Here is a 22,295-nt window from a genome sequence, read left to right on the forward strand (position 1 = left end):
GTAAGGGTCAATGTTGGGCATTGACTCATGTACATCAGGACCGTGTTTGGACAGGATCAATAGGAACCGCTGGCTGGCCAAGATTTGTAGATAACGTGTCTGAAGAACAACAAAAAGAAACCCAACTGTTCATCAATTCATAAAAGGACATTAGTTTCCACTGGTACTTTGTCAATGTCTTGTATTATTTTAAAACACTTCCAGGTACTGTACTAGCTGTAAAATGGCAATGGTGGCATATGGTCCTCTGCACAGAAGTCGGGTAACAAATCAGGTGAATTTAAACATGGTGTCATGTTAATGTTCAGTCCTTGTATGAACAATACTCAGAATGGTCTGGTATCCATTACTAAACTGAGTAGTTGAAACTTTTGAGAAGCTTAGACCAAATAAAAAAAAGTGTTGTAGGTCTGATTATGCATCTGTAAAATTATGGTACGTAGGTGGGATTTTATTTTTTCTTTTATTTTTTTCAGAGGTAAAGCACCAACTAATAACACATTTATCAATGTGTAATTGTGTATTCAATCAAGCTTCCAGCCATCACACTGACTTTGTCAGAATGACCGATGGCCATTGGTGCCAAGAAAAAGTAATCGTATGTGAACTCTTATTTTATTCATAACATTTAGAAAAGATAGGGTCGGCATCAGAATTCAAGGGTTGTTTATGTAAGCAGAACCAGAACACTTTTTTCAAGGCCATACAGTAGGTGTGTGTAAAGAAATGCCTTTTCAGAGAATTTAGGATCAAATATATATAAAGACTGACAATTCTGAAAACATTTGGACGTTGAGCTTAATTATTAACAACTTGTGACACAATGCTTAATATTCTGCCTATAACTTCCAGTATTTGAAAAAAAACCACATGTACACATACCTGTATTTCCTGACATTCAGAGTAAAAGCAACTGAGAAGGCCATAAGTACATATTTGAGTATGTTTGCAGTGCAAAAATTAAACTAAGGCAATAAGTAAATAAATTGGAAAAGAGGAATTACTTACAAAAGATAGTCGTTAATGAACTCCATAGTTAACAAATAATTTTCAAACGCATATATACTGCAGTGAATTCAAAATTCTTAATAACTTGGGGCATCATCAGTTGTGCGACGATGTATGCAAAGGTTTCAGGTGAGCCATAAATACCACTGAATTGAGAACTATGAGGCACGAGAATGAATGTGTTGAAGCAGTAACATTACTAACAGTGCCTCAAGGTCCACTGTTCTCCAGACACGCCACTACTCCTGCAAAGGTCAGCTGCATTCAAGCTGTGTCCCTTGGAACCACTCCTGTTATCAGTTATTCTTGAAGTGTTCTACGTTGTTGTGTAAGAAAATAATAATGTACACCCATGAATAATAAGAACAGCCATTATGAGAGCCGGTTCTGACATACACAGCCATACTGTAGCCCAACTTTCAGATACAAGGTCATAATGCAAACCAGTTCTGAGATAAAAGGTCATACATGGTCATACTGCAAGCCAGTTCTGAGACACAAGGTCATACTGCAAACCAGTTCTGAGACACAAGGTCATACTGCAAGCCAGTTCTGAGACACAAGGTCATACTGCAAGCCAGTTCTGAGATAAAAGGTCATACTGCAAGCCAGTTCTGAGACACAAGGTCATAATGCAAGCCAGTTCTGAGATACAAAGCCATGCAACAAGCTAGTACTGAGTTACAAGGCCAGAAAGCTGGCACAGGTACTACACTTAAGCATTCCCGGTACATTTCTGCATACAGACATGAAGCCTAAACAAGTCAAAATACAGAAAACATACCCCTTACCCTAAATGTTCCATCAGCTCATACTCCACAACCTCAAACCTAAACCATGAGTGGTTGTTCCTGTTCAACTGATTGGGAATAACATTGTGCTTCGCAAAATATTTTTTACTGAGTATGCTTGTTTCTTATACATATATAATGCAATCAAAAGCATGTAATACAACAGTATGACAGTTCCAATCATGCAGAAAGCACAAAACAGAATGAACTCATCCTTGTTTACGTTTCTGTATTCTGATACATTTCTGTATACAATACACATCTGTAGTACCCAAGGCGACAAGGACTCCTACAGCCATAATGAGAGCCCGTCTCCAGTCAAACAACCATAAAGACGGCTAGTGTCAAGTCACATGGCCATAAGACAGTCGATCATTGCTGAGTTACGCAGCCATAATGAGTGTGAGCACGAGTTACACAGCTTTAATGTGAGGCAGTTCTGTCGAATTACGTGACTTCAATGACAACTGTTTTGAATGTCAGTTCCAAATTAAACTTCTGGCATCGAATAGTCCATAATTTCTTAAAATCTGAAACCACGGCATATCTATAATCCAATGTCCTTTCAAAAACAAAGGGAGACAACTACTTTCTCAAGCAAAGCAGACGTACAGGAACCAGTGTAACACCATGTACAATCAGGCTATTTCTAAGAGAAGCTATAGATTTGACACAGTCTGTGCTATCCACCATTTGCCCCAGGATAGTGTCCTCCTCAACAAATGCCAGTAACATGTTAATTGATTGTGCTTGACACTGTAAATTGGATAAACGGTGCACTTGAAATCTTGAAATGTAGAACGTCATCAATCATCCACCACAAATCTCTGAACACAATCCAGATTTGGCAAAGATGGGTTAAAAATATCAAACTAGATTTCAGTTCCTGAAAATGTTGAAAGTTTTTATGATTGTGCTAATCTGAGTGTCCAGCCTGCCTATTTCTGGTGTGCAGATCTTGTGTTGCGTAGGAGAAGACTTACTCATAGTAGTAGTAGATGAAGTAGCAGACATTGTAGTAGTAGTAGTAGTAGTAGTAGTAGTAGTAGTAGCAGCAGCAGCAGCAGCAGCAGCAGCAGCAGCAGCAGCAGCAGCAGCCGCAGCAGCAGTAGTAGTAGAGAAGGAGTAGAAGTAATAAAACTATGGTGTTATGCCACTTTCAAGCAAAAGTCCAGCAATATCATGGCAAGGGACACTAAAAATGGGCTTCACACATTGTACCCATGTGGGGAATCAAACCTGTGTCTTCAGCAGAAGTAGAAGTATTAGAGGCAGTAGCAGAAGTACCAGTAGTACTTGCATATTTGGTAGTCATGGCATAGCATAGCTCTAGTAGAAGTGTTGTTAGCAGATACAGATGTGGAAGCAGCAGTTGTGGAGGATATATGTAGAAAGTGGTAATCAGTATCTGACCAGTAAATATTAAGCTATGTTCATTTTAGCTTTTGGTATTTTATTATTAAGATAAAGAATAAGTGACTTTAGTTTTACACCACTTGTAGCATAGCAATTTTCAGTAGTATCACGGCGGGGAACACCATTAATGGGCTTCACTCTTTATATCCATGTGGGGAATCAAACTTGGGTCACTGGTGTGACGACAGAACATTTTAACCACAAGACTACCAAACTGCCCCCAGAAAGGTAAAGATTCCAACAAACGTATGTATTACTTGCAGCCTTAACTACTCCTACCATGTTCAGTATCATACATCATGTACAGGGCCCTTATTCTTGAAACATTCGTAGCCCTCAGAATTCTTAACTTTGGTCGTAGCCGATGTGAAGAATGGGCTTAAGAACTTCATAGGGCTGCGAACGTTTCGAGAATAGCTAGCCAGGTGGTTTTGATCATATAGATCTCAAACTTTCATATGTCTAATGCATCCAAACTGATAAAGGTTGCAAATGCAGATCTTCCATCGATCACAAGTACAACGAACTTCATCATTATTTCAATGTGATTTCTTGGGGGGGATATGGAAACTTTACATGGCCTGATGCATATTATGCTCAGAAATACAACTATTTACACTTCAGTATGAATAACCATTTTTATTCATGGAAATTATGCACTGGTCTCAAATCCATGATAATGATGTTTTGTGTAAAAATCTCTCATTATGTATCATGAAATAGGCATATCCTTACTCTATTGTTAGATGATTTCTCAGCACTTCAACATACTCCCCAAGAAAGAGAGAAAGCTCTCAAAATTTCCTACAGGACCACTGAGTGGACAATAATTAGCGGTCCTGTCAGTAATTCACAGGTCAAAAAATAACATTTGTACATTTACTTAACTATCAATTCAAAATTTACGGTCACCAGAACCACTGCAAACTGATTATTTAGTGGTCCTGCTGACCAGCGTAATTTTCACACACTGCAAAATATCATGTTCTAAACACTACAGTCCTTGACATCCATAAATTTGTCCCTTTAAGTGTATCACTGTCAAATGCCATTCAAAACTCTCTGTATTATTATTTTCATATACAAGGGTTTAAAAGAACATATCACTGCATTGTTTTAAATCTCCTAAATGTTGAACCATAAATGCAGTAAACTAATCTGAATGTGTTCAAGAATGATTTCTACTGAAACAATTGATCAGTAGTTAATATCATATAAGCTGTGACTCAGTCTGGGCTGTTTCATTATCAATGTCAACATACCTTAATCCCCATGATCTAGCCAATACACCCATTACCTAAAATAACCTTATCTAGACCACTGATTGCAGTAATAATCCATATGTCTGGACGCACCCAGATTACCAATCTAAAACACAAGACATCACCAGCCAGTTAATTAGTGCCAAATGTCAAAGAAAAATCAATTATCATCCAATTTACCCTTTCTAAACATTTAAAAATCTTATAATGACAATCAACTAAATGGTAATTCCCAATATGGTTGGTTACTCTCGCACAACGTAGACCACCATAATCTAAGACAGCTGTAACTTACGACCTTGAGTCGCAGTGATCGGTCATCTTGCCCCAAGCAAGGGCATATTACTTATGTATGAACGTAAGATAAATATCAGTCTAGAAAATCATTTTCAACCTTTCGAGTCCCTTGCACAGCCATGCTTAGTTGACTGCATCAGCAGCCTAGCTCGGTCTGCTTGGTGGAGGCCATGCTTAGTCCGCTGGTTGGTAAGCTATACTCAGTCTGCTTGAAACTAAGCTATACTCAGTCTGCTTGATACTAAGCTATGCTCAGTCTGCTTGAAACTAAGTTATGCTCAGTCTGCTTGATGGTAAGCTATGCTCAGTCTGCTTTATACTAAGCTATGCTCAGTCTGCTTGATGGTAAGCTATGCTCAGTCTGCTTGATACTAAGCTATGCTCAGTCTGCTTGAAACTAAGCTATGCTCAGTCTGCTTGATACTAAGCTATGCTCAGTCTGCTGGGTGGTATGCTATACTCAGTCTGCTGGGTGGTAAGCTATACTATGTCTGCTAGGTGGTAAGCTATGCTCAGTCTGCTTGATACTAAGCTATGCTCAGTCCGCTGGGGGGTAAGCTATGCCCCGTCTGCCGAGTGGAAAACTAGGAAAAAGCACATGTTCGTGATGTTTTTCCGACAGATAATGTCAATACTTGTAAACATGTTTATAGTCCTGATGATCTGTCTCATAGCCAATGGTTTGCCTCTTTGTTCTGGCTCTATTATGTCCGCTTACAATGATAATTAGTGAAATCTGACTACTATCTAGTCACCTTGACTGGTAAACATGGAATAATGGTGTTGAATACAAAAGAAGTATTGTGTGATTCAAACACATCTGCACTGATCACTTCATCAGTCAACATCAGGCTTCACTAAGGAGACATTGTTCAACAATCTGACAGTTCTAGCAGATCTGCTGCTGACTTTCCCTACCAGTACCACAGAGAAGATGTGAGTGTTTCACATGTCAGCTCACTGAGCTCAGGTGTGTATTGGAATCGTGAGGAAGTAAACATCATCGGAAAACAACATTGTTAGTGTCCTCACATTAATGATTAAATCTGTGTACATTTATCACAAACTCACCTCATTTGATTAGTTTCTGTGTCAGCTGGAAAACTTCACTATTAACTTTACTTCAGTCTTTTTCATTTCAGACTGATGAATTGTAGTAGTATAATTAATGGGGGTTTTGGATACTAATTATACTACTATTGTTCACTAACGCAAAATCTAATAATTGGGACAGTCAGGTAATCTACAAGCATGTGTACCGAGTCGGGTTTTACCAATTTGCCAGCAATATCACAGTGGGGACACTAGAAATGGGCTTTACACATTGTATGCATGTGGGGAATAAAACTCGGATCTTCGGTGTGACTAGCGAACACGTTGGCCACTAGGCTACCTCACTGACACTGATTATAAGTGAGTGACTGAGTTTAGTTTTACGCCACACTCTGCAATATTCCAGCTATATGGCTGCGGTCTGTAAATAATTGAGTCTGGACCAAATAATCCAGTGATCAACAACATCAGCATCGATCTGCGCAATTGGGAACTGATGACATGTGTCAACCAAGTTGGTGAGTCTGACCACCCAATCCCGTTGGTCACCTCTTACGACAAGCATAGTCGCCTTTTATGGCAAGCATGGGTTGCTGAAGGCCTATTCTACCCCGGGACCTTCACGGGTTTAACTAATATGAACGTGTGACCGGGAATGTATAATAATCCAAACATAGCCTATGTATGATCATTGCAACTGATAATTTCTCCAACACAGAAACAGAAAAAGGTATCTGAAGCCTCTCATAAGTACTGAAGCCACTCTGAAAATGGCAATAATAGTAGTAGTGGTCAGGAAGCCAACAAAATAAACGACTCATGAGGAGCCAGTGTCCTCGCCGGTCAGCAGGTTGCTGTCAAATGACCTCAAACATGAGAGGAAGGATCCCGACGCACGGAACTGCATTGACACCTCTATAATCAAACCTTTCTGAAGGACTGGTGCATCGCTGTTATAATTATTATTGTTCTGTTATACGGGATCAAGTTCAGGAAGTGTTCCAGATTTCTTGTGGGAAAACTGCAGTTGGATATGTAGGAGCTTGGTCACTCATTACTGTGTCCAGCCTTGCTTGAGGTCATCTAAAAGTCACAGCTGCCAAGTGAAAGAGCGAGTGTTATTGGTGTGGCAGTTTTTGAACATTGAATGAATGAGTGGAAGTTGGTTTGACAGTGTATAAGTCTGAATTGTGCGAATTATGTGTCTTTGAATAGTGTATGAAGATTTATGCACACATTGAGACACATGATGCAAGTTTTGAAAAAGATTTATTGGAGTCACAAATTGCATAAATCTAAAACATTATTTACATTTGTTACCATGTTACATGTATTGTATCAGAAACATTAAACACTGAACAGCAAGCATTTGACTTTTATATTGTCACTTGTGAACTTGCAACTGAACACACTGGTACCAAATGGCTGCCCCAGAATCCTGACTCAGGTCACGGAGGCAACTCTGCACATCTCAACATCCAACACAACAGTTGTTGGTTTGGTTGCAGAATTATTAATATGACCACCCAAACTAATCCTAATGTAGCAAATATCATTTTTATCATCTTAATTCTAAAAACTAAATATGTTTTTTCCGCTTGTACCAATGCAATTTGACTAATTGGGCCACTACAAGACATAAAAATATGTGGTTTGAAATAATTTATGATCTGCCTGTGACACCCTCCTAATGAGAGGATCGAGGACTAGTAATAGGGCAGTTTACACTGGGTCTCTTTAACAATTAATTAATCTAACACTAAGCTGTGGAAAGAAGGAATCGATATGACCATTCACCCTGTCGGATCAATATAATACGATTTGATTGTCATTTACAAGTGGGGGGATCAGTCAATATTATGACCTGCTGATGGCTATTTTGAAACAGAGACTCATGTCGATTAGAAATATCCTGGCAATAGTGCATGCACTCTTGGAAAGTAGGGCGGAAGAATAATTGTCAACAACAGCTTGGATAGGGCAGCTGTTAGGAGCTATTCCTTTTTCTGATTTTCTATTGATTCCAACACGCAGTGCTTGGCAAGTCAGTTTTGTGTTCCAATAGGTAAACATTTATGATATACTGGAATGAGAGGGAGTGTTCACTCCAGAACTTGCCTGTCTTGTCGAAACAATTGTTTTCCTGCTGCTGTGTTTGAATCTACAGACATCATCAAACATGTCACCATGTCTGAGCAACTGATCCACAGATATCATCAGACATGTCACATCTGAGCAACTGCTCCACAGACATCATGAAACATGTCACCACATCTGTGCAACTGATCCAAAGACAACATCAAACATGTCACCATGTCCCTGCAACTGATCCAAAGACAACATCAAACATGTCACCACATCTGTGCAACTGATCCAGACATGATCAAATATGTCACATCTGAGCAACTGATCCACAGACATCATCAAACATGTCACCATGTCTGTGCAACTGATCCACAGACATCATCAAACATGTCACATCTGTGCAACTGATGATCCACAGACATCATGAAACAAGTTACATCTGAGCAATTAATCCACAGACGTCATAAAACAAGTCACATCTGTGCAACTGATCCACAGACGTCATAAAACACGTCACATCTGAGCAACTGATCCACAGACGCCATAAAACACGTCACATCTGAGTAACTGCTCCACAGACGTCATGATACATGTCACATCTGTTCAACTGATCCACAGACGGCATGAAACATGTCACCACTTCTGAGCAACTGATCAACAGACATCATCAAACATGTCACCATGTCTGAGCAAAAGATCCACAGATATCATCAAACATGTCACTATGTCTGAACAACCAATCCAGAAGTCATCAATTATGTTCACCACATCATTGTTCGGTGAACAGAGGCAATTTTGAACAGTTTCTGTGAGCTCAGTTCAGATGTCAGTTAATTACTGAGTGAACACATTTCAGGTGGTATTCACTAGATGGGATATAATTCAGAGATGGCTAAATATGCTTTATGTCATTGCAGTTATGGCATATGCACAAGTTCCTTGTTTCATTCCTAACGGTCGCGGAGGTCAATATTTCGTTTACTTTAGGTATAAATGTTGTATTATGTCTAGGAACAGTGACAAAGTTCACTGGAAATGTTGTCAGAAGACTAGTTGTTCCACCATCAACACACACAACAATCTCGTGACAACCTACAATCATTCTCACAACCACCCAGCTGACAAGGACAGGATCCTGATTGACGAATTCCTCTCACTGACTATGTCACTAGTTACTAGGTGGAGGGTGACCATGGTCGGGAGACCTGGAACCACTTTGAGACTGTTGGACCTCGCACTACAAACCACGTGGTAGGCTGGCACAGGAAGATAAGTCTTCAAAATGCAGGAACCAGCCCCAGTCTGTTTAAGGTCCTGGATCTTTTAAAGCAGGAATAGGCCTTTGTTGAGATAACTATCTTGCAACTTCACGCTGGCGGCACACGTCAGATGAAAAAACGAAAATTTTGTCAAATGGAGTAGGCACTAGACATGTATAAGAGACAATTTTTAGGCAGACACAAATCTTCTGTGCTGTACCTCGATGCTGTGTCACGTCTTACTGGATATTGATGTGTATTAATATGTATCCCCATAGTGTATATATAGTGTTATGAATGTCAGAATGATTGTCTTATTATGGAGCATTGTTAACTAAATGGAGTGTTAAATGTTGTTAAAATGTGTTATCGTTTTAACTTGTTAACCCCTATAAAGATATAACTTCATATATATTGCTCCTACTTGCCCGGTAACTTTCCAATACAGACTATAGACGGTACATCAAAGATAAACCGTTAATCCCCCATCCGGGATTATCTGTCGACACATCAGACAAACCGGACAAGTGGGACTAACCCAGTAGTCATGGGTGCTTCGTTCTGGAACAGGACAAAAGTCCAAGATACTCACAATTGTCAAGCTGAAAAACATTGTTAGGCATCCAAGGGCTTACCATGACCGCTTGGCCTCAGCTGCTGGGCTTGGGCTATGTGCACAAGATCCCACACCATCAAGATCTTTTTCTTTGTTCTTGTTAGTAACTGAGCAATTGTTTAAAAAAGCAAGATTTATAAAAAGCTGACCTTTTGAAATAACCGTTTGTTTACCAACAATTGTTTCTGGACAATTACTACTGAAGTGAATTGTTGCTGGCAGTGAAACTATATCATGCTGATTATACACTGACTAAATCATGATAATCAATTATTACAATATTGCCATTATCAACCATAATTCATATTTGTCAACAAGTGAGTATTAGTAATGAAAAAACAAAACAAATAATTGTAAATGGACTTGTTACATGAGTCAAACAAACAATAACAATAGAATATAATAGAATATTCATAATTTACTTCATACATAATTGTTGTCATCCATTAACACTTCAGCTATTTACACCACCCTTGCTTCTGCTAAATACATCCATTAGAAACACAAACAGGTTCTGATGTTGCCATGAGGTCTTTAGAGCTGACTGGTAGACATGTTTACCATAGCAACCCACTGTGGGTTACAAGTGCCCAAAGGGACTCTTAATTAGATAATCATAAGCTTGGCCTGGTTACAGTGACAGAACAGTGGACAGAATGCCCACAGGTTGCAAATGAAAAATGTTCTCCATCGACTGGAAATTATTGTGGAACAACTATTCATGTTTGAAACACAAAAGAACCATTGGAATTGATGAGTTTGGTTAGGGACTAGTGACATCTGATTCTTCTGATCAGATTCATGATTTGGGAGCCAACTTCAGTATGGAACTTTAAAGACATCAACTTTGATTGTTAATCACGATAAAAAACAAGGTAAAGCTGGTCAGGTATTTAATCAGCCCTGAGCAGTCAACTGGCAAACAACAAACTAAGTAGATTTAAACAACATATGTCATATTTGGAATTTCACTTTCTTAGTAAAGTACAAATTCTAGTACTTTTTGGGGGGTTGAGTCCCATCCAGGGTTCAAACCCGCACCCTCAGAGTCAGGCACCTAATCGCCAGCACACTAAGTCAGCTGCCTAGCCTGCTCAGGCACCACGACTTCCACAAAATTTATAAACAGAAGCAAATTATGAGCATAGAACATCTGAAATTTTGAACCAGCAGCATTGCATCAATCATGACGCAAGCTTTCAAATTCATTGCGTATTTGAGATAATTTGTTTCTGCATCAGAATACTACAACACTATTTCAATACCTGACAGTTCCTTCATGTTACCAGCAAGGACCTACAACATTTAATGTTAGGGGACCCTAGCTTCAAAAATCTACTTCACTGAAATTGACTCTATTTGAATTTAGCATTGTTGCAAAACAAAATTGTAAATACTGAAACAAATAAAAGTGGGTGCAAAAAGACATTGTTAAGTGAGCCTGAACCTATTCTCAGGAGAGATATTAAAGAGACTTTATTAATAAGGACAAGAACGAGTTAGCTTGTTTTGTAAAGCCTAGTGCTGTAAGAGAGAACACCTGAATGGCTGAAAAAAAAATCTGAAAAAGCATTTTTTCATTTTTAGCACCTACAGAAGGGAATATTACTCTAAAAAATCTGCAAATCAAGCAATTAAAGAAGTCTGGAATTAGGTGTGATCTGACAATTGTCAGGAAAACCCTCTACAATAATCCATCTGCTGAGATATTCAGGATGATTTTCAGGTTCTGAATCCCACTTCTAAAATATTTTTCAACCAAGCCAGTTGCTGACGTCACTGTTCTTGGTCTGCATGAGGTTTCACCATCGATATCAAAGTGAGGTCAATGAAGAATAGGCTTCCCATACTGTACGCACAGATAATTAGCTTCACGCACTGTTGCCATGAACAGATCATTTCAAGAGCTGCCTGATAACAATTGCACACTGACTTCAGAACATACAATTACAAACACAGCATATGATAATTGCTGCTAGAGTGCTGTACTCTGTACACAATGTTGGACAATGCTAAATTGCCTGTTTTATGAAGCTAATGTGAGATGCTGGTATGCAGTCTTATCTGAAGAACTCAAGCCAGCTTTGAGAAGGCCCACAAACCTATAGTCTGATTTGTGATTTTGTATTCATAGTTATGGTATTAAATAAGCATTGTGCGACATTGGTATTGTGTGACATAAGTATTCTGTGACTTTCGTTTTGGCCACTAATCTGAGTGGTTGAGTGAGTGAGTGGTTGAGTGAGTGAGTGAGTGAGTGAGTGAGTGAGCCAGTGTTTGAGCAGTGCTTGGCCTTAACATGAAAATTTAAGAGTCATCATGACTCCATGGTATTATGAGGAGTCATGGGCATGTTTTGGGGAGTCAACTACTGTATGGAACTTTCAACAAGGCATCAACTTTAATAACAATTAAAAAACAAGGCAAAGCAGAGGAGGTATTTAATCAGCACTGAGCAGTCAACTGGCAAACAATAAACTGAGTAGACTTCAACAGCAGCAAATTGCAAGCTTAGATTAACTGAACTTAGGGCCCAGTAGTATTATGTCAACAATGACACAAGCTTTTAAATTCACTGTATTTTGAGATAATTTGAGCATCAAATACATAGGTTTTCTGCATCAGGGCAAATACTGTTTGTGCCAGTGTTTGAGTGAGTGCGTTGTCACATCTTTACAACTAACTACATTGTGATTGGTCAATCAGGCCTGGACTATAAGCATTAGCAGTCTTCCATGCCATTTTTCGACAATGCATGCAAGTGACAGGTGGTCTCACAGTTCATTGACCTAAATCAAATGGTCATCTCACAAACAATAAATAGGTTTAGAAAGGGTTTCAGATCAGTTCATTCACTAGCAGTTACACTCCTAAGTGTAAGATGGGCTCTTTCCCTGATGTTCAATCAGGGTTTCAGATGGGCTCTTGCTCTCAGAGGTTCAGACAGGGTTTCAGATAGGCTCTTTCACTCGGAGGTTCAAATAGGCTTTCAGATTGTCTCTTCTTCTAAGAGGTTCACACAGTGTTTCAGGTGGGCTCTTTCACTCAGAGGTTCAGACAGCTTTTCAGATTGTCTTGTTCACTAGGGGGTTCACACAAATATTTAGAAGGGCTCTTTCACTGAGGTTCAGACAGTGTTTCAGATGGGCTCTTTCAGTCAAGGGTGCAGACAAGGTTTCAGATAGGCTCTTTTACTGAGAAGTTCAGACAGGGTTCAAAATAATCTCTTTCACTAGGAGGTTCACACAGGGTTTCAGATGGGCTCTTTCACTCAGGTTCAGACAGGGTTTTAGGTAGGCTCTTTCACTAGGAGGTTCAGACAGGATTTCAGATCGACTTTTTCACTAGGAGATTCAGACAGGGTTTCAAATGGGCTCTTCCATAAGGACATGAATAGTTCTCATCCAAATAATATATTCAGATTTGGTATTGAAGAAAATCCAAACAGAAATAGCTAAAATCCTCAATATGCCTCAAATGATGTTTGTTCCAGTAGAGTCTCTGGCTACGAGTGACCAGCTGTAGTGCTGTACCCCAGGGAGTCAGGGTAAACTGCATAATAACCACTAGCAGGCTGTAAGCATGGTAAGATGAGTGAATTAGGTCGACTTTGTAGTTCCATCATATCAACATATGTCAGTTTATTGCTGGCATAAAGCCCAAACTGCTACAAGTTGTACAACATCTCAGCCAGTTTCATGAAAACCATGAGCATGGGCATGGTAGCATCATGTCAAGGCAATAGAATGAAAGCATGATTATATTCATAAGCAGAAAACACAGTGTTGCAGCTATAGGCAGAAGTATTATGTTAACTGCACTGAGTTTTACATGAAGGATCAAAACCGAGGAAGAGGTTACATTACTTAGTAGAACATGTGATTGTGTCAAAGAATGACATAGTCGAGTTGATTCGAGCTCCTGTGACTCTCACGGTCAAGCGGAATTGGCTTAATTGAACCAGTGCGCAAGCAATCTAGGGCATAAACCATTTCTGGCTTGAGTGAGATGGGGAGGTAATTCAAGCACGCAGATACTGTTGTTTTTCTCCTTGGAAACATGAACACAAAACAACACAACGCTACACAAAAATCCAGTAACCTTCTCATTGTGAGAATGAGTTTGTTTTAACATGGCATGAACAGGGCCCCATTTTACAAAGTGATCATAGTGCCAAGGTATCGTAAGTACGATACTTTAACACAGTAATTGCAATTCAAACAGGTGAAGAAAGGCTTCTATGATGGTGATCAGACATCTGCGCAATCTCTCAGTGCAGGGGTTCAACATTTTTCTTAAGAGCCACTTGCCAATTTTCCACTTGCCTTGATTTTTATGACATAATCAAGATGATGCAATTATGAAAGAATAATTCAGCATGGCACCTGATGTTAATGTTTAGTAGTGTATTTATTGACAAGCAATAAATAGCAAATAAAGATAAATCTATTTTATTATCATTGTGAAATTTAAAAGCGACATTTTGAGCAGATATGAAATGAAATCATATCAAAGTTTATTTGCAGAAAATTATCTAGAAGCCCAGTAAAAGTCAGATACCATTATTTGACTGTCTGAAATCAAAACTGACTTGTCCCGGGCATCAGGCAATGGGGTATATTGGCAGCCAGTTAAACTGAAATGCACTTCTCTTGAACATGTTGAATTTGTGGTTCACTGAAAATGACAGAAGAGCGCTTAGCCAGTCAGAAAACAACATTAATGTGTGAGGTAAGATAATAAATGTGACACTGCATCTGAATGATGAAATATGATCAGACTTGTTTTTGTTTGATTGTGTTTTTTGGAGGTGGGTGAGAGGGTGGGATATATATAGGGTGTGAAAGTGTAAATGTGTTTGTGATTAAATACTTTTTGAGTGTATTATAATAATTCCTTTTAAATATGAAGGGTATTTGAACAAAAAACACACAAAAGGTCCAGAGAACCATGAATCTTTGCTCTTATATTATTGTTATTATTTAATAAACATTCCTTTTTATGCCCTTTGATGGAAATGAAAACAAATTCATGCTCAAACACCAAAACAACACCTGATCTTCCTGCTCTATTAAATTTATCGTCAACATGTGCAAGAAACAAAAGCACACTGATGATCATGTTCCTCCTTGGTTACCATGGTAACAGACTATGATCAGCCCAGAGGAGTCAAGTTGTATGCAACTGACACCTTAAAATAATAACATCAAAATAGTCTTACATGTTTCTTTTTTTCAATTAACGCTGACATGGTAACAGTTTTGTCATCAAGGGATCCGTGAAGATCTGGCCTTGACCTGGTCTTCAGCAACCCACACTTGCCATAAAAGGTAACTGAGCTTGTCATAATCAGCGAGTATATTTCAGTGAATATGGTAAGTTTTGTTCAATGATACTTGGAACAGCATTCCAACCGTTCTTTAGAAATGGGAAGAAATTCTGAATTGATGAGTTTCTGTGAGTGAGTTTAATTTTACACTGCTTTTCCAACAATATTCCTGCAACCAGTAATGGGCTTCACTCATCGTGCCCATGTGGGAACTGAACTTGTACCTTCAGTGTGACGATTGAATGCCTTAACTACTAGGCTACCTCACCGTCCAATCTCTGAAATGATGTATTACCACTTTGGTGAAATCAATGAATGTGTGAACTGCATTTTTATTTTAATCACAGAAACATTGTCTGAGAGAATCTGGAACTCTAGATAAATGGTTTGGGCTGAAATGTTTCCTGATAGAATTCACTGATCTGAATATTTTCGGTATTGAATTTGGAGAAGGTTACTAAGGCCTGACCACTTTTATTTCTGGTTTAGTTTTTTTACCTGAGAAAAAGTAAACAGGAGGGATTTTTAAAAAATATCATGACACTAATATTCCTTTACTTTTATATTGGGGAATAAAAACACTCTAAAAGAAATTTTCTTGTAAAATTACACTTTTGATCAATAAAAACATTGGGATTTCATTTTTTGTGCAGGAAAAATGATTTTTTACACATCCATCCTTTTTCGATTAAGTACAAACCAGCAGATCTGTAAAACAAGAAATAAAATTGGTTTGGCCTAAAAGATGAATGCTTTAAGACTGGAAGTGGCGATTTTCAATGCCTGAATTAATAAAATAAAAACCATGGCAACAGTGCTAGTTAACTATTGATACCTGTCAGTGATGCAATACCATAGGGTTGGTGCAACTAATGGAATGTTTCAATGGTGAGAACAGTCATTACAGCTCTCATACATGGTGCCCAATCTGCCATTGGAATAATCCGAAAATGTACGGCTCTTAAACGTATGGGCCATCCTGCGTAGACTTTGCTAGATTAGAAATTATTGCTGCCATGTTCAAACAACAGCTGAAATTCCTTCTTCACTTCATCTAAAAAATACTGTAAACTGTCTTATTTCCGCGCCGTTAAATTTTCGCGAGTGACGGTCACTAAACCTTTTCGCGCCTTCTTATTTTCATGAGGCGCTAGTTGACCAATATATTGACAAATGCAATACAGTATAAATACCTGAGATATAGGCTTAAAGGGAACTTTACATGACTACGGTTTTCAAGCAGAATATTGATCGATAAATCTTTCATTCAGCCACGAAAAAGACCGGTCATGTGACAAACATGTGATCTTGTAAAAGAGGGCGTCTCTGAACTTTTAATACAACACCCAGGTGCGTGATCATTGAGTTGTTATAAGATAAACAGATTTGCGTAGTGATTTAAAAACAAATGTAATTGATATCAAACCTAGTCCTCTTTAACTGGGTGTTAGAGCAATGAAAACAAAATGATATCTTCTCACGTGATGTGACTGGTTACATAGATTTATACAGAGGTATGCAGAGAAGGTAGCCGCCAATTGAAAGACAAACATCAATGAAACAATATACTTGCAAATCAGTGTTATGAAGCCTGTACATGCATGGTGGATAGTGAAATGTCTGGACAAGTTCTCCAAAAAGAAAGACATTGTTCTGAGGGGTTGGCAAAAAGCTAATCTCTTGTGAAAACTTAGTAAGAGGATCAGTAAGTGACACGTGTTAATTCAGATTAGCCCAGCGGTGACATGTCAATGAGCAGTGTACACTTGTATTGTTTTTATGTTGTTGACTTATCTGAATAAAGTGAATGATATATCTATATTATCGCGTGTTTGTATTCTTGCGTCATGAAGTCTGACGCAAAGTTCGCGAAAATTAAACGGTCGCAAAATTTTGGCTGTTTACAGTACTGGATCTAACATGCCCACTGCCATTACAAGCACATGAACATATAAAAATTGCGCAGATCCTATGCTCATCCTGTGGATCACAGAATTCTTCTGTTGATCACCAGCATGTCTGGTCCAGACTTGATTATTTAAAGACAGCTGCCATACAACCAGAATACTGTTGAGTGTTGCGGAAAAACTAAACCCACTCACTGATGTAACTTTTCTTTTCATAACCCCTTAATATTTTTCTCCCTTTGTAAATATACACATTAAAAAATGTTTCAAAAAAACATCAAACATCTTATTACAAAACTCCAAACAAACGTACAAACGTATAAACCTGAAAACAATAAGCTACAAACATTCTGTCAAAAGAGACTAATTAATGTGGTATAGATTGCGGCAGAATTTCTGCCATTTAAAATGCAGTCTGTGATGTACCAATTTCCTCTAACATCGTGTGCTAGTCAATGAAAGTAACAGTTGAAAGTTGATACATGATGTATTTAGCAATACTCCATGTGTATAATGATGGCCAATCTGGGTCAGAAAAACCTGTGACTGACAATATGAATAATGCATGCAACTGGCACACATAATCAAAGTCATTAAGCAAAACCAATCCATTTCAATCAATACACACTACAAGCTAAGTTAACAATGAAGACTGGGACTAAAGAGAGCCTGGAAATAGGAAATCCCCAGTGGGTCTAGACATGTAGTTAGTGTTAATAAACATATTGTATATGTGAAACAATCCATCCAAGTCTTTGAACATTGATAAGTACTATTGATAAAAGCGAAAAGTTACGGAGGTCAGCTTCTTGTAAAGCACATGGTTGTGAGCATGTTTTTGCTCCCTCATTGGGTGAATGATATTTTTTTCCACTATGTATCCCTCACAAGCCAGGGGCACTGCATAGCTACCATTATAAAGAAATACCCAAACTTACACACGATTGTTGCTAAAAAGGTTGGGCAAGCCCTCGATACTCTCTAAACATAATGCTTTGCAACGTATCAGAAACAGGAATTGAACAAAACTGATACTAGAGCTGTGGTGATATATCATAGTATGAATAATTGTGATAGTTTATCGGACAATGAATACATCGATACTTTTTTTCTTATAGTGATACGCATCGTTGGCATTGAAATTGTTAATTTTCACTAGAATGTCAAAATTTACACTGTTACTTGATATAAAAATATATGCATTTAAAGAAAATAACTAAAGACAGCATATCGTGGCGTGAGTCTAATTGTATCGTTCCAAGGTATCATGATACGTACAGTATTGTGAATTTTCTGTATCATCACACCTCTAACTGATACATAAAGCAAATAGCTTCATCTGACTTCAAGTGAGTGAGTTCATTTTTAGCCACTTTTAGCAATATAATTCCAGCAATATCATGGTGAGGGACACCAAAAATGGGCTTTAAAAGACTGTACCCAATAAACATACTCAAAATCGACTTGTCAGCTTGCATAACTGCATCTGCCTTGCCATGTGTACAGATCAGATTTTCTGACTGAATGCAGGCATGTAACAAGGCGTATCAAACATGAATCCTATTGCAGTGGGTAATCACCTTTGTGACCCAGTCACCCTTTGCCCAGTGTGCAAAATAGTCACCAACCTGCTAGACCCTGGCAAGCAAAAATCCAATCCAGCCAATAAATCTCAACAGTCACTGGCACGACTGGCTAGTGAATTTTCATGGAGTTGATACAGAAATACATTGCCCTCACATGAACGTAGCAGTATGTTAACTAAATTGTAGAGAATAATGACAGAGTTACCCAGCTTTCTCCTTACCTAAAATGTCACTGTATGCATTCACAACTTCTTTAATATTTACAGCACTAACTGTAAATTTTAAAGAAGTTGTCTATCCATTCCATACATTCTAAATAACCATCAAGCACCTGTCACTGTTGTGACCCTATAACATGTCATACACACTGGGAAAAGAACTATCATGATTCTGATCAGAATCTGCAGACTGGCTGAAACATGATCAAAAGACTTGTCCAAAAGTAGGACAATAACTAAATACCCAAAGTAAACTATCATCCCCCAGTGTGAATCATGTGATACTCAATGACTTGCAAATTTATGTATGCAACAGCTGAGAGTTAGTTATAACAAAAACATTTCAATGTGAGCTGTTACAGCTCACTTCTGAACGTAAGACTGTCTGTACTTCACTGGTCCGAATTAATATCAATAGAATTACTTGATGATCATTACAAGATTCACCAATTCACCAAAATGCCACCAGGACCACTTCAAACTTTACATTCAGTGGTCCTGCTGAATATTTACAAGCCAAGGACCACAGGACCAGCATAAATTTCACACACTGCAAAACAGCATCTTCATAACACTACAGAACTTTACATCCATACATTTGTCCTTATAAGTGCCTCACTCTTAAATGCCATTCAAAATTCTCTCTTTGATTATTTTCATAAAACTTAAATACACAAGGTTTTAAAAGAAACAAGAATACGAAGTCATCAATATCCATGGCAGTGGCAAAATACTCTTCATGAATATACCTATGAGTTAGGATTTTGTCAAATAGTTTGGCGCATGTATGAAAAGTGGAAGGAGAGAATTGAAATGTTGTAAAAGTTCTGCTCCAGAAAGGAGTACTACCAAGGATTTCAGTCAAAGTCAAACTTGTTGCCATGGAAATGCAAAAAATATTTTATTCAGACATCCAAAACTATCAAAAGGCTTTAGTACACCACCAGACCGATCTAAGTGCCAAAATAACATGGGTAGATTTACTATACTATCAATACAAAATTCAGTGGTCTGTTGCTCATGCAAATTTTGCATTTACTGGTCCTGCTGAACTCATACTGGCCAGGACCAGTGTATATTTCACACACTAAAGCAGCAAGGCCTTTATTTGAAATTCAGAGGTATAGGATATGTTGGTTTTTATCCGTTTACCTAATGACTGGTCTCAGTTGTGATAAAAACTTATCATTGCAGGTGAAAGGCATTGGGGCCACTTGAGCATGCTGAATGCAAACACAATGTGTTTTAATAGTAGTGGGGACCTTATGAACTTCACCACAAGTGGGATGAACCAATAGTCTTTTGGTTTAGTCAATCTTATAAATTCTACCATGCCAGCTTCATTCTAACATGTACAGCTCTGAAACACAACTTTACCATATTTACATATACCAAATGGTGTCCAGTGGAGGTTTGGCAACAGATTACAGAAATAAGTTGTCAAAAACCTTGTTAGCTAAAATCATGCTAATCTGGAAACCCCATTGTCAGTCCCACCATGATCTGCTGGTCTGGGCATTTGTTAATCTAGATGATATTACACTGTGGCTACGAGAATAACTGTCTGGATTAAAGGGGATCCACTTTTGCCTCTCTGTGACAGTCACTGATCTTAAGCTTGTGTCCAGCATGAACTTATCTAGGCCTGCCCAAAGGCTGATATTAAACCTAATTAAAGTCTGAGGCAAACGTCACTATAAACTTCCAAACATAAATTCAATGTTGGCAATGTTGTGATAATAAAGGATTAACATATATTATTGCTTTGCATAGGTGATGTGATTTCACTGATATCAGAACCAGTGAACAAGGAGAGTTGTTAATGTTAATCAATGTCTTACATTGAAAGAAGTATAAACATAACACAAGTTTAAGAGTGACTGCATGAGTTTAGTTTGTTGCCACTTTTAGCAACATTCTAGCAATATCACGACAGGGAACACCAGAAATGGGCTTCAGACACTGTGCACATGTGGGGAATCGCACCTGGGTCTTCGGCATGATGTGCAAACACCTTAACCACTAGGCTACCCCTCTGGCAAAAATTTAAGAAACAAAATGCACTCATAAGAAAGTCCCAATGACAAAATTGTGCTTATATTTTCCCAATCTGTCTTCAAGGATATGGAAAACGGAATCTGAGATAAATCTGTGTTGAGTTCAATTCTGTCGAAATTATAAGGCACCTAAAGTATTTGTTTTGGCCTAAAGTTCTAAGTGGATGTTTAAGATTTCACCAAACATGTAAATCAAGATATCATTCTGACACAGTGACAGGTGAAGTGAGGGTAGCCTTGGGGTTAAAGGGCTTATTCATTATACCGTTGGCTCCATTCCTGGTGTTCCAAACCGTGATACTGCTAAAACTAATAAAAGCTGTGCAAAAACCAACTCACTCACCCACTCATTCTATTCTCAGAAGTACCAATAGGCAAAATAAAGTCTGTCTGCATGTTGTAAGATCTCCTAGGAAATATCCATGTTTACCAACACGCCCGCAAACATGATGCAGTGTACAACAAATATTCACCAAAATGATAACTAGTAGACTTACATCAACCTACCAATAGCATAAGTTGTCACTGCAGAATGTCTTGGAGTCTGCTAATGCTACTGCAGCCGCCTCCGAATTCGGACTGATCGGCAAAAGATAAGGACGAACAAATGAAGCACAGGAAACTTCAACACTCATTATCGCACTCGATTATAAATCCACACATGCTTCTTCACAGTCATCTAAAGCAACCTCTCAGGGATCGATCACCAACAATCTGTCTCCAACCAGAGGAAACCTCGATTTGCCGACCCTGCTTGAGAGAGCTGTCACTTGCCACAAATCATGAGTGTATCGACACGACAGACAAATACTTACGGTATTGTTGTATCGAAGAGGGTCCTGATTGACAGAAAAAGCCTCAAGTCACATTTGACTCCATCGATGTCAAGTGACACAGTTTTATGGAATTAGTCCAAGAGATGCTGCTCGCAGCTCATTTGACGTTCACTGCAAGGTGCGCTCCCAGCAGTCTCTGCGCTAATTACAAAGGGAGGTAATTCTATTCACATATTTGCATGCCGCCATAAATAAAACCGAATTGTCGGAAGGGTCGTATAATATTGTTATGAACTGTAACTAGTGCCATTACCAGTGTGAGTGAATGAGTTTAGTTTTTCGAGTTTTTCGTCACTCTCAATATTGCGGGTTTATGGCGGCGGTCTGTAAAGAACTTAATCTGGGCCAGACGATTTACTGACCAACAGCATGAGCATCAATCTATGCGATTTGGATACGATGACATATAAATCAAGTCAGAGAGGCTGACCACCCAATCCCGTTAGTCGCCTCTTCGACAAGCATGGGTTACTGAACATCAGTTCTCAACCGGATCTTCACGGGTTGCATGGTGCAGTAGACAGACATGTTTCCATCTCCTTTTTTGAGTCATACCAACAGACACGAAATGATTA

The 22,295-nt window shown here is 38.6% G+C and overlaps 1 protein-coding gene across 4 annotated transcripts in view; it reads right to left on the reverse strand.

Moving 5' to 3' along the window:
• Positions 1-21,858, reverse strand: part of LOC137298040 (double C2-like domain-containing protein beta) — an 88,477-nt gene extending 66,619 nt beyond the window's left edge. For all 4 annotated transcript variants that reach the window (XM_067830107.1, XM_067830091.1, XM_067830100.1 and 1 more), the window contains exon 1: positions 21,700-21,858. The gene's annotated coding sequence lies outside the window, so the exon portion shown is untranslated. The remainder of the gene's footprint in view (positions 1-21,699) is intronic.
• Between the last annotated feature and the right edge of the window lie 437 nt (positions 21,859-22,295).

This window comes from Haliotis asinina, chromosome 1 (genome assembly GCF_037392515.1).
Source record: "Haliotis asinina isolate JCU_RB_2024 chromosome 1, JCU_Hal_asi_v2, whole genome shotgun sequence".
Lineage (NCBI taxonomy): Eukaryota > Metazoa > Mollusca > Gastropoda > Lepetellida > Haliotidae > Haliotis > Haliotis asinina.